General features: G+C 43.3%; 1 pseudogene; it reads right to left on the reverse strand.

Moving 5' to 3' along the window:
• Positions 1-1,441: 1,441 nt before the first annotated feature.
• LOC102473413 (ribosomal protein S6 kinase alpha-1-like) overlaps positions 1,442-10,259 on the reverse strand; it is a 16,180-nt pseudogene continuing 7,362 nt past the window's right edge.

A 10,259-nucleotide genomic window follows, 5' to 3' on the forward strand; every position in this document is an offset into this window, starting at 1 on the left:
ACTCTTTCCTTCTCTGATCAAATTAAATAAAGTGAAATAAAATAATTCTTAAAGAAGGAATTCTTATTCCTTCACCATTTGTTGAAAAAGCTAGAACGTTGATTTTTAATAGTGCATGTTACTGCTCTATGAATCAGGGGAAACAGTGTTGTCTGAAAGTTACATGTGCTCTGATAACATGCTTTAACAGACTCGGGTTAGTGGGACGAGGAAGTGGTGGTGTGCATGAGTAACTTTGCATTTATGAACTGATTTCATGCCTCTGTTCATGTTTTTAATGGACGTAATTGGGTTAGTAAGGCAAGTAATTACTGGCAGGAAAGGATTTCCAGGCATGTGGCAGGTAACTTGGGTAGGAGCGAATCCCTGATCACAGCTGTTAGAAGTGTAGACAGCTGTACAACAGTTCTGTTATTAATGATGTATGTCATCAGCTCTCATGTTCTTTTAAAAAAATTTTTTTTAATTAATTTTTTTGGAGAAGAGGTTTTTGCTATAGGGCATGTGTGCTCACCAGAGAGACAGAGAGACAGAAAGCCAGAAATCACCCCCCAAGGGGGATTGGCCATGCCGCAATCCCTTCTCTTCCATTCTCCTCTCGGGATCTTGGGCATGTACGCACATGCGCCCGACATGAGTCCCTCACTGGGTCTGGGACTCGAACTGCAGTCAGCTACGTGGGAGTCCAGCAACATAGCCATTACGCCATCTGCTGGTCCCTATGTTTATTTATTTTTTAAAAATTTGATGAGAGAGAGAAAGTGAAAAAGCAAGCTGCCAGGTCCAGGATTCAAACCATGGCTGGCCATATGGGAGTCCAATGCCTTAACCATCACACCACAAATGGCCCTGAGCAATCATGTTCTTGATACATACTAATTCCCAAATAATGTGCACTGTGGCTAGAGGAATATCAGACTCTGAAAACCCAACAGGTAAGAAACAAGGTGGGGATGTGTCCAGTGTGTGGGCTGCTCTGGCTGATTTTCCCTGTAAGAGTAAGGGGAGTCCAGGTGAAAGGGGTGAGCACTTGCGGGGTGAGAGGGAGAGAGAGAGTGAGAAAGCGTTCCCATGGGGGGTGGCCATGTGGAATCCAGCTGTCCCAACTTCCCTGCCACTGCTGGCCCCACCAGTATGTCTTCTTTGTCTCAGCTCATTTCTTCTCAGGACTGACTTCCTCTCCACCAGGTTAGTGCTGAATCCTCAGCGCATCTCCAGGCAGGCCTGTGTGTGGCTATGAGAAAGCCTCCCTTGCCCACACCACACAAAGCTTCCAGCACTGAGCAACACAGAGACAGCCAGGCCCCTGCTTCCATTCACTCTCTCCTGTCCACTTCTTTGGAAGGAAATTTATGTTGATGTCCTCTTATGAACCACAAACCTATCTTGATATTTAAAAGTATTGCAGAGTTCCTGTGATTTTGTTTTGTTGACTAATAATTTACTTAGAGTGGATATATAATCCAATTCTGGCAAATGACAGGGAAGTGGAGCCAATCTGGGAAGGCTTCCTTTCCTGAAAAACACACAAAGGCACCAGAGGAGAGTGCTCTTGCCCCTCTTCCTTTTCACCAACTTGGGCAGGAGTACTTCTGGGGTAACAGGAGTAGCCCCTTGCTGCCTCCCAATGGCAAACATGAGGACGAAAGCAACAAGCTAGGTGCAGCTGAGAGGGGGGGTAAGTGAATTACTGACGACGTAATTTCTCAGCTGAACTGCTGTCAGTGACAACTACCTCCAGACTTGTTTTGTGAGAAATATTACCTATAGTGTGTTTAAGCCTGAAGTTGGGTTTTGCTTTTGTAAGGGAAAGGATGGATTCTTAGGATTCTTAGGCTTGTAGACTACTGGTTAAAGGAGCCGAATCCCACACAGCCAGCTGTGGCTCAAATCCTGGCCCTGGTGACTTGAAAAATAGTTCAGGTGCCTGTACGTGTGTGTCCCAAACCTTGATGGGATAGAGAAATGAAAATAAAGAGATTGTGGCATGACCAAGCCCCATTAGGGCTTGCTTTCTCCCTCTCTTTCTCTGTCTCTCTGTCTCTCTCTGGTGAGTACATGCACCCTCTGGCAATAAAAAAAAATAAAATAAAACAGGCATTTCTAATAGCTCTTTTCTCTTCCTAGCACATTAGTCTGGTATTACTTTAAAGCATTTTCTCATCTGGCCCTTACAGCAAATTTATGTTCACGTATTCCTGGCCTAACCCGCTCTTGGAATTTTTATTTTTCCTTCTGTCCTAGTTTTGAGCTGTATACTTTTCCCTAACTATCGCTGGATATCCATCTGTATTTTTTGCTGAAGGGTGAGATAATCTACTCCAACATACATATTATATTGTTTAAACATAGGAAACAATGATGTCAGGAGGACCTACTATGTGTCAGGCACCATACCAGAGATGTGACACATTACCTCACTAAATCTTCACAGTGGCCCAGTGTGGTAGGTGTTAGCCTCCTCCACTACCCTCCATGCCCACTTGTTAGCAGAGGAAACTTTTTAAAAATTTATTATTATTTTTAAATTTTATATAGGACTCATACACTTTCCAGAGAAGAAGAGAGAGAAAGTGAGAAAGCAGGACATCAGGTCCAAACCATGGTCAGCCATGTGGAAATCTAGCACCTTGACCACCATGCCATCCCAGAGGAAACGATTTTTTAAAAGTTTACTTTGAAAGGGGCCAGCAAGTGATGAGATGGTTAAGGGTGCTGGACTCCTACACGGCCGACCACGGTTTGAGTCCCAGGCCTGGCAGCTTGCTTTCTCACTTTCTCTCTCTCTCCCTCTCTGGTCAGATTTAAATAAGTAAATAAATAAAGTTAAATAAAATAATTCTTTCTTTTCTTTTCTTTTTGGAGAGGTTTTTGCCATAGGGCATGTGCACTCACCAGAGAGAGACAGAGAGACAGAAAGCAAGAAATCACTCCCCAAGGGGGAATAGCCACATCGCAATCCCTTCTCCTCCATTATCCTCGTGAGATCTTGGGCATGCAAGCACATGTGCCCGGCATGAGTTTTAAGCCACCGGGTCCGGGATGTGAACCACGGTTGACTACGTGGGAGTCCAGTGACATAGCCATTACGCTAACTGCTGGTCCCTAAATAAAATAATTCTTAAAAAAAGTTTACTTCTGTGAGCAAGATAGAGAGGGAGACAAGAGAGAGCAACCCCAGCAAGGCCTTGAAGCCATGATCCATCTCAGCTTCAGCCAGCCTTGGATCACAGGCATGTGTGTACCAGCACACTCAGGGAGGTCTTCGGACGTGAGCCCAGAACCTTTCCAGTGGGTCAGCCTGCCAGTGTTGCATTTACTTTTTTTTTTTTTCTTTCTTTTTTAGTTGCAGAGAAAACCTAAGCACAGGGATGTTCGGAACTCAACCAAGACCTCAACTGGTAGAATAAATTCTCACATTTAGGTCTACTGGATTTCTTTTTTTTTTTTCCTGATGTTTTTTTGCCTTTTTTTTACTTCATTTTCTTTTATACATTCAATCACATTATTTAGCTTACAAATTGCTCTTGCAATTTGGAGGCAGGATGGGAAGGTTTGTATTTGTCAGAGTTCTAAATTGCCACCGGAGTAATGACCTCTAGCTAATTTAAGCAGAAAGGAATTTACATCAGGATTTAGAGTAGCTTACAGAATTCCTGAGAGTGCCTGGGACCCAAGTGGAATGCTGTAGAACTTGAAGAACAACTCAGCCACGCCCTGGACTGTGGACAGGAAACTCCACCGCTACTTGTGGACATGAACACTGGGTGCCTGTGACACCAGGGCTTGCTCTGTAGAACTTCTGCCATGGCAGCTCTGGAAGCCTCTAGGGTTTCTGCCACAGAGTGGATCAGTCTGTGCAGCTGCCTCCTCAAAGGGCTTTTTTCTAATTTAAGTTTTTACTTTATTTAACTTTATTCATTTATTTATCTCCATTTGATCAGAGACGGACAGAGTGAGAGAAAGAAAGAGAAAGAGAGAGAGAATGAAAACGAGAAGGCAAGCTGCCAGATCTGGGACTCAAACTGGTGTCGGCCATGTGGGAGTCCAGCCCTTAACCACCACACCACATGCTGGCCCCCTCACAGGGCTTAAAAATTTTTTTGAGGGGGGCAGCAGGTGGCATGATGGTTGGGAACACTGGATTCCCACATGGCTAACTGTGGTTTGAGTCTCAGACCTGGCGGCTTTCTTTCTCAGTTTCCCTTTTCTTCTCTCTCTGTCTGGTCAAGTTAAAAATAATAATTATAATAACAACAAATGGAATTAAAATTAAAAAAAATTTTTTTGAACCTTCTGAATCTCAGAGATTTACTTGGCAGCATCTGAGTCGTATAGGTAGCTATGGCTGCAAGAAAGTCTAGAAAACAGATTTCTAAGTTTTCCAGCATCCAGAGTGCAGGATGGAGAGTGAGACAGGATGGGAATTTGCATTGAATAGGTGGATAGGAGGATCTGCCACAGGCTTCCTTGAAGTAAAATCCTTATAGGAAAACTGCTTATTCAGTTACTACCATCAGGCAGAGAGAGCCTACAGATTCAATAGCATCTTTGAAAAATGAGTACTGGTAGAATGATTTTGAGGTAGAAGTTTAGAAGGAAGGCCATGAGGAATAAAAACGATGTCTTCCATAGGGTGAGAAGGAGAACATGGTGGTTCCTTCCATAGCTAAAAGTGTTTCCTAAAATTTCTTTTAGGTGGTTCAGTATATAAGCTTATTAAAATATTCATTTATGGGGACCAGCAGGTGGCATAGTGGTTAAGGTGCTGGATCCCTAAGTGGCTGACCATGGTTTTAATCCTGGACCTAGTGACTTGAAACTCATGCCTGGTGCATGTGCATGCATGTCCAAAATCCCAAGAGGAGAAGAAGGGAGGAGAAGGGATTGCAGCATGGCCATCCTCCCAGAGGGTGATTTCTTTTTGGCTCCTCTATCTCTCTCTCTCCAGCAAGCATACATGCCCTACAGCAAAAATCTCTCCCTCAAAAAAAATCACTTAATGTCTTTAAAAACAAAACAATACAAAACAAACAAAAAACGATGGTGATCTACTTCGGAGAAATTAGTACTTTGTTAAATTATTCTCGTGCAGGAAAATGTCCAAATGAAGACTTCCCTCTGCTTCTACACACTTATTTGTAGAGTATTTGGAATATGGCAAAGTTAACCTGTGAGACATGTTGGTGTGATCTTATAAGAGAAGTTAAATAAAAGGGCTTCTTTTGTCTGGGTGTTTTGTTTTGTTTTGGCCATGGAGTGTGTGTGCTTGCCAGAGAGAGATAGTGAGAGGGAAAGTGAGAAATCACCCTCCCCAAGGATGGCCACACCATAATCCCTTCTCTTCCATTCACCTATTGGGATTTTGGGCACACACACATATGCCCTCAGCATGATTTTCCAGCTGCTGAGTCCAGGACTCTAACTGTGGTCTGCTGTGTGGCAGTTCAGTGCCCTAAACACCACACCACCCACTGGAGCCAAATAAAAGGACTTCTTTTTTAAAGAATTATTTTATTTAACTTTATTTATTTATTTACTTTTTAAAATTGAACAGAGAGGGACAGAAAAAGAGAGAGAAAGTTAGAAAGCAAGCCACCAGGTCCAGGGTTTGAATCGTGGTCAGCCATGTGGGAATCCAGCATCCTTAACCACCACACCACCTGCCGGCCCCAAATAAAAGAACTTCTAACTGATTATGGAAGTCCTGTAGAACCATAAGGGGATGGGAATGGATGGTGGCACAGTAATTATCGGCAACACTCTGAGGGTTCTGGGTTCTGTTCAGAGGCCTCCCTGAGTATTCTGGGCATGCATGTGCCCATGATCCTGGGTTGTGAAAGTTGGCAGTCAGTCACAGTGCTAAGACCCTATTGGGGGCGCTGTCTCTCACTCTGTCTCTCTATTTATCTCACTCATAGAAGAAATAAACTTAAGAAAAAAAAAATCCTGAATGGGTAAGATAATACTTTCCAACCATTCCCACAAGCGACACCGCAGTAATGGGCATGTGTTACAGCATTTTAAAAAGGAAACATGTACGTTTCTTCATTGATTATTCTGTTCCAAGCCAATAGATTTTTTTTTTTTTCCTTTTAACTACAACGTTCATTAATTTAGAACCACCAGCTAAGCTGGCAAGTCGTCCCATCAGCTGTCAAGAGCATTGACAAGTGACAAGGATATTGCTTTCCTGAAAGATTCTGGGGAGCTTTTCACCCTTACTGACGGCTCTGACAGCAGAGAACGTTGGGTCCACTGTGGGGAGTCTGAATGGCAGAGTGAACGTTTCCTGCTGGTGCCAGAAAGCATGGCCAGAGAGCCCGGCTTCTCTTTGCATTCAGCGCCCAGCCTGTGCATTCATTTTCAGAGCCTGTTTCTCTGTCTGGTCAAGTTAAAAATAATAATTATAATAACAACAAATGGAATTAAAATTAAAAAAAATTTTTTTGAACCTTCTGAATCTCAGAGATTTACTTGGCAGCATCTGAGTCGTATAGGTAGCTATGGCTGCAAGAAAGTCTAGAAAACAGATTTCTAAGTTTTCCAGCATCCAGAGTGCAGGATGGAGAGTGAGACAGGATGGGAATTTGCATTGAATAGGTGGATAGGAGGATCTGCCACAGGCTTCCTTGAAGTAAAATCCTTATAGGAAAACTGCTTATTCAGTTACTACCATCAGGCAGAGAGAGCCTACAGATTCAATAGCATCTTTGAAAAATGAGTACTGGTAGAATGATTTTGAGGTAGAAGTTTAGAAGGAAGGCCATGAGGAATAAAAACGATGTCTTCCATAGGGTGAGAAGGAGAACATGGTGGTTCCTTCCATAGCTAAAAGTGTTTCCTAAAATTTCTTTTAGGTGGTTCAGTATATAAGCTTATTAAAATATTCATTTATGGGGACCAGCAGGTGGCATAGTGGTTAAGGTGCTGGATCCCTAAGTGGCTGACCATGGTTTTAATCCTGGACCTAGTGACTTGAAACTCATGCCTGGTGCATGTGCATGCATGTCCAAAATCCCAAGAGGAGAAGAAGGGAGGAGAAGGGATTGCAGCATGGCCATCCTCCCAGAGGGTGATTTCTTTTTGGCTCCTCTATCTCTCTCTCTCCAGCAAGCATACATGCCCTACAGCAAAAATCTCTCCCTCAAAAAAAATCACTTAATGTCTTTAAAAACAAAACAATACAAAACAAACAAAAAACGATGGTGATCTACTTCGGAGAAATTAGTACTTTGTTAAATTATTCTCGTGCAGGAAAATGTCCAAATGAAGACTTCCCTCTGCTTCTACACACTTATTTGTAGAGTATTTGGAATATGGCAAAGTTAACCTGTGAGACATGTTGGTGTGATCTTATAAGAGAAGTTAAATAAAAGGGCTTCTTTTGTCTGGGTGTTTTGTTTTGTTTTGGCCATGGAGTGTGTGTGCTTGCCAGAGAGAGATAGTGAGAGGGAAAGTGAGAAATCACCCTCCCCAAGGATGGCCACACCATAATCCCTTCTCTTCCATTCACCTATTGGGATTTTGGGCACACACACATATGCCCTCAGCATGATTTTCCAGCTGCTGAGTCCAGGACTCTAACTGTGGTCTGCTGTGTGGCAGTTCAGTGCCCTAAACACCACACCACCCACTGGAGCCAAATAAAAGGACTTCTTTTTTAAAGAATTATTTTATTTAACTTTATTTATTTATTTACTTTTTAAAATTGAACAGAGAGGGACAGAAAAAGAGAGAGAAAGTTAGAAAGCAAGCCACCAGGTCCAGGGTTTGAATCGTGGTCAGCCATGTGGGAATCCAGCATCCTTAACCACCACACCACCTGCCGGCCCCAAATAAAAGAACTTCTAACTGATTATGGAAGTCCTGTAGAACCATAAGGGGATGGGAATGGATGGTGGCGCAGTAATTATCGGCAACACTCTGAGGGTTCTGGGTTCTGTTCAGAGGCCTCCCTGAGTATTCTGGGCATGCATGTGCCCATGATCCTGGGTTGTGAAAGTTGGCAGTCAGTCACAGTGCTAAGACCCTATTGGGGGCGCTGTCTCTCACTCTGTCTCTCTATTTATCTCACTCATAGAAGAAATAAACTTAAGAAAAAAAAAATCCTGAATGGGTAAGATAATACTTTCCAACCATTCCCACAAGCGACACCGCAGTAATGGGCATGTGTTACAGCATTTTAAAAAGGAAACATGTACGTTTCTTCATTGATTATTCTGTTCCAAGCCAATAGATTTTTTTTTTTTTCCTTTTAACTACAACGTTCATTAATTTAGAACCACCAGCTAAGCTGGCAAGTCGTCCCATCAGCTGTCAAGAGCATTGACAAGTGACAAGGATATTGCTTTCCTGAAAGATTCTGGGGAGCTTTTCACCCTTACTGACGGCTCTGACAGCAGAGAACGTTGGGTCCACTGTGGGGAGTCTGAATGGCAGAGTGAACGTTTCCTGCTGGTGCCAGAAAGCATGGCCAGAGAGCCCGGCTTCTCTTTGCATTCAGCGCCCAGCCTGTGCATTCATTTTCAGAGCCTGTTTTCCCTTTGACAACACTTCTCAGAGCGCACTGTGACAAGTGTACAAATGAACCGTATCTGCTTCGCAGTGCAGCAGTGTGTCTGCTGTCTTAACTCCTCAGACATCGCAGCTCGCAGTCCATTTTCTCGATGTATGCATTGTGGAAGCCACACGAGGAGATAGAGAATTCAATTTTCATTAGCGATATCCCGGGAGTAAAAATGCGGCTCTGTGGCAGCATTGCAGTGTGGCAGCATTGCAGCGTGGTGTGGCTTTCACGAGCTGACGAGGGAGTTACGTTAAGCTAAGTCACACTTTTCTTAATTTTAAAAAAAGTTATTTATTTCATTTTATTTATCATCATTTGGTTTTGCATTTACTACAGGGTATATGCACTCACCAGAGAGAGAGAGAGAGAGATTGGAGAAAGAAAATGAGAAAGTCAGCCATCAGGTCCGGGACTCAAATTGTGATCAGTCATGTAGGAGTCCAGTGCCTTAACTACCATGCCACCTGCTGGCCTCATGCTTTTCTTATTAACAGCTTCTTATAAATAGGAATTCCATGTTTATAAAAAGTCAGCCTTAATATGTATACCATAAAACCATTTTACAGTATACTAGAATTAAGGAAAAATGTTCTCACTTCTTTTTTTTTGCTCTAGGTTGTGTGTGTTGACGAGAGAGAGAGAGAAAAAAAAAAGAGAGAGAGAAATGAAGTGAGAAATCACCTCCCCAGGGGAGATGGCCACGTTGCAGTCCCTTCTCTTCCATTCTCTTCTTGGGATTTTGGGCATACACGTACATGTACCCAGCATGATTTTCAAGCCACCAGGTCTGGGATTTGAACCACGAAGGATGCCATGTGGGCTCTAGCACCTTAATCTCCAAGTCACCTGCTGGTCTTCTTCTCATTTTTAAAAGTTTTTATTTATTTCAAGAAAGGGGGAGAGAGAGAGGAACTCTGCAGTGGGGTCCTTATACCATAATCCATCTCCAGCCTCAGCCAGCCTCGATCATGGACATGTGCACACGTGCCCCGCGTGAACAGGGAGGTCCTGGATGCAGACCAGGATCCTCCCCTGCGGGTCCAATTGCATTATCTGACCCGGGGGGGGGGGGCATTTAAAAAAATCTTTTAAAAAAAGATAATAAACAAAAACAGTTTTAGCATATTTTCAGCACTTTTGCTTTGAACGAAAGTCATGTTCCTTGAAGATTATGTCTTTTTTTTTTTTTTTTTTTGAGAGGTTTTGCTATAGGGCGTGTGTGCTCACCAGAAAGACAGAGAGAGACAGGGAGACAGAAAGGAGAAATCACCCCCCAGGGGGGATGGCCACGCCACAATCCCTTCTCCTCCATTCTCCTCTTGGGACCTTGGGCATGCACGCACATGTGCCCAGTGTGAGTTTAAGCCACTGGGTCCGGGACTAGAACTGCAGTCAGCTACATGGGAGTTCAGCGACATAGCCATTATGCTAACTGCTGGTCCCAAGATTATGTCTATTTAATTGGCAATCTTTAAAAAAAAGTTAAACTTATTGCTTTTAGCTATTTGTTACAAGGAGGTTTTCTATTATTTGCTCATCAGTTTAGTATGTTTTGCTAAAAATGTCTGTTTCAGGGAACCAGCAGTTAGCGTAATGGCTATGTCGCTGGACTCCCACGTAGTCGACCGTGGTTCGTGTCCCAGACCCGGTGGCTTAAAACTCAAGCCAGGCGCGTGTGTGTGCATGCCCA

Source organism: Tupaia chinensis, unplaced genomic scaffold (assembly GCF_000334495.1).
Source record: "Tupaia chinensis unplaced genomic scaffold, TupChi_1.0 Scaffold145519_1, whole genome shotgun sequence".
Lineage (NCBI taxonomy): Eukaryota > Metazoa > Chordata > Mammalia > Scandentia > Tupaiidae > Tupaia > Tupaia belangeri.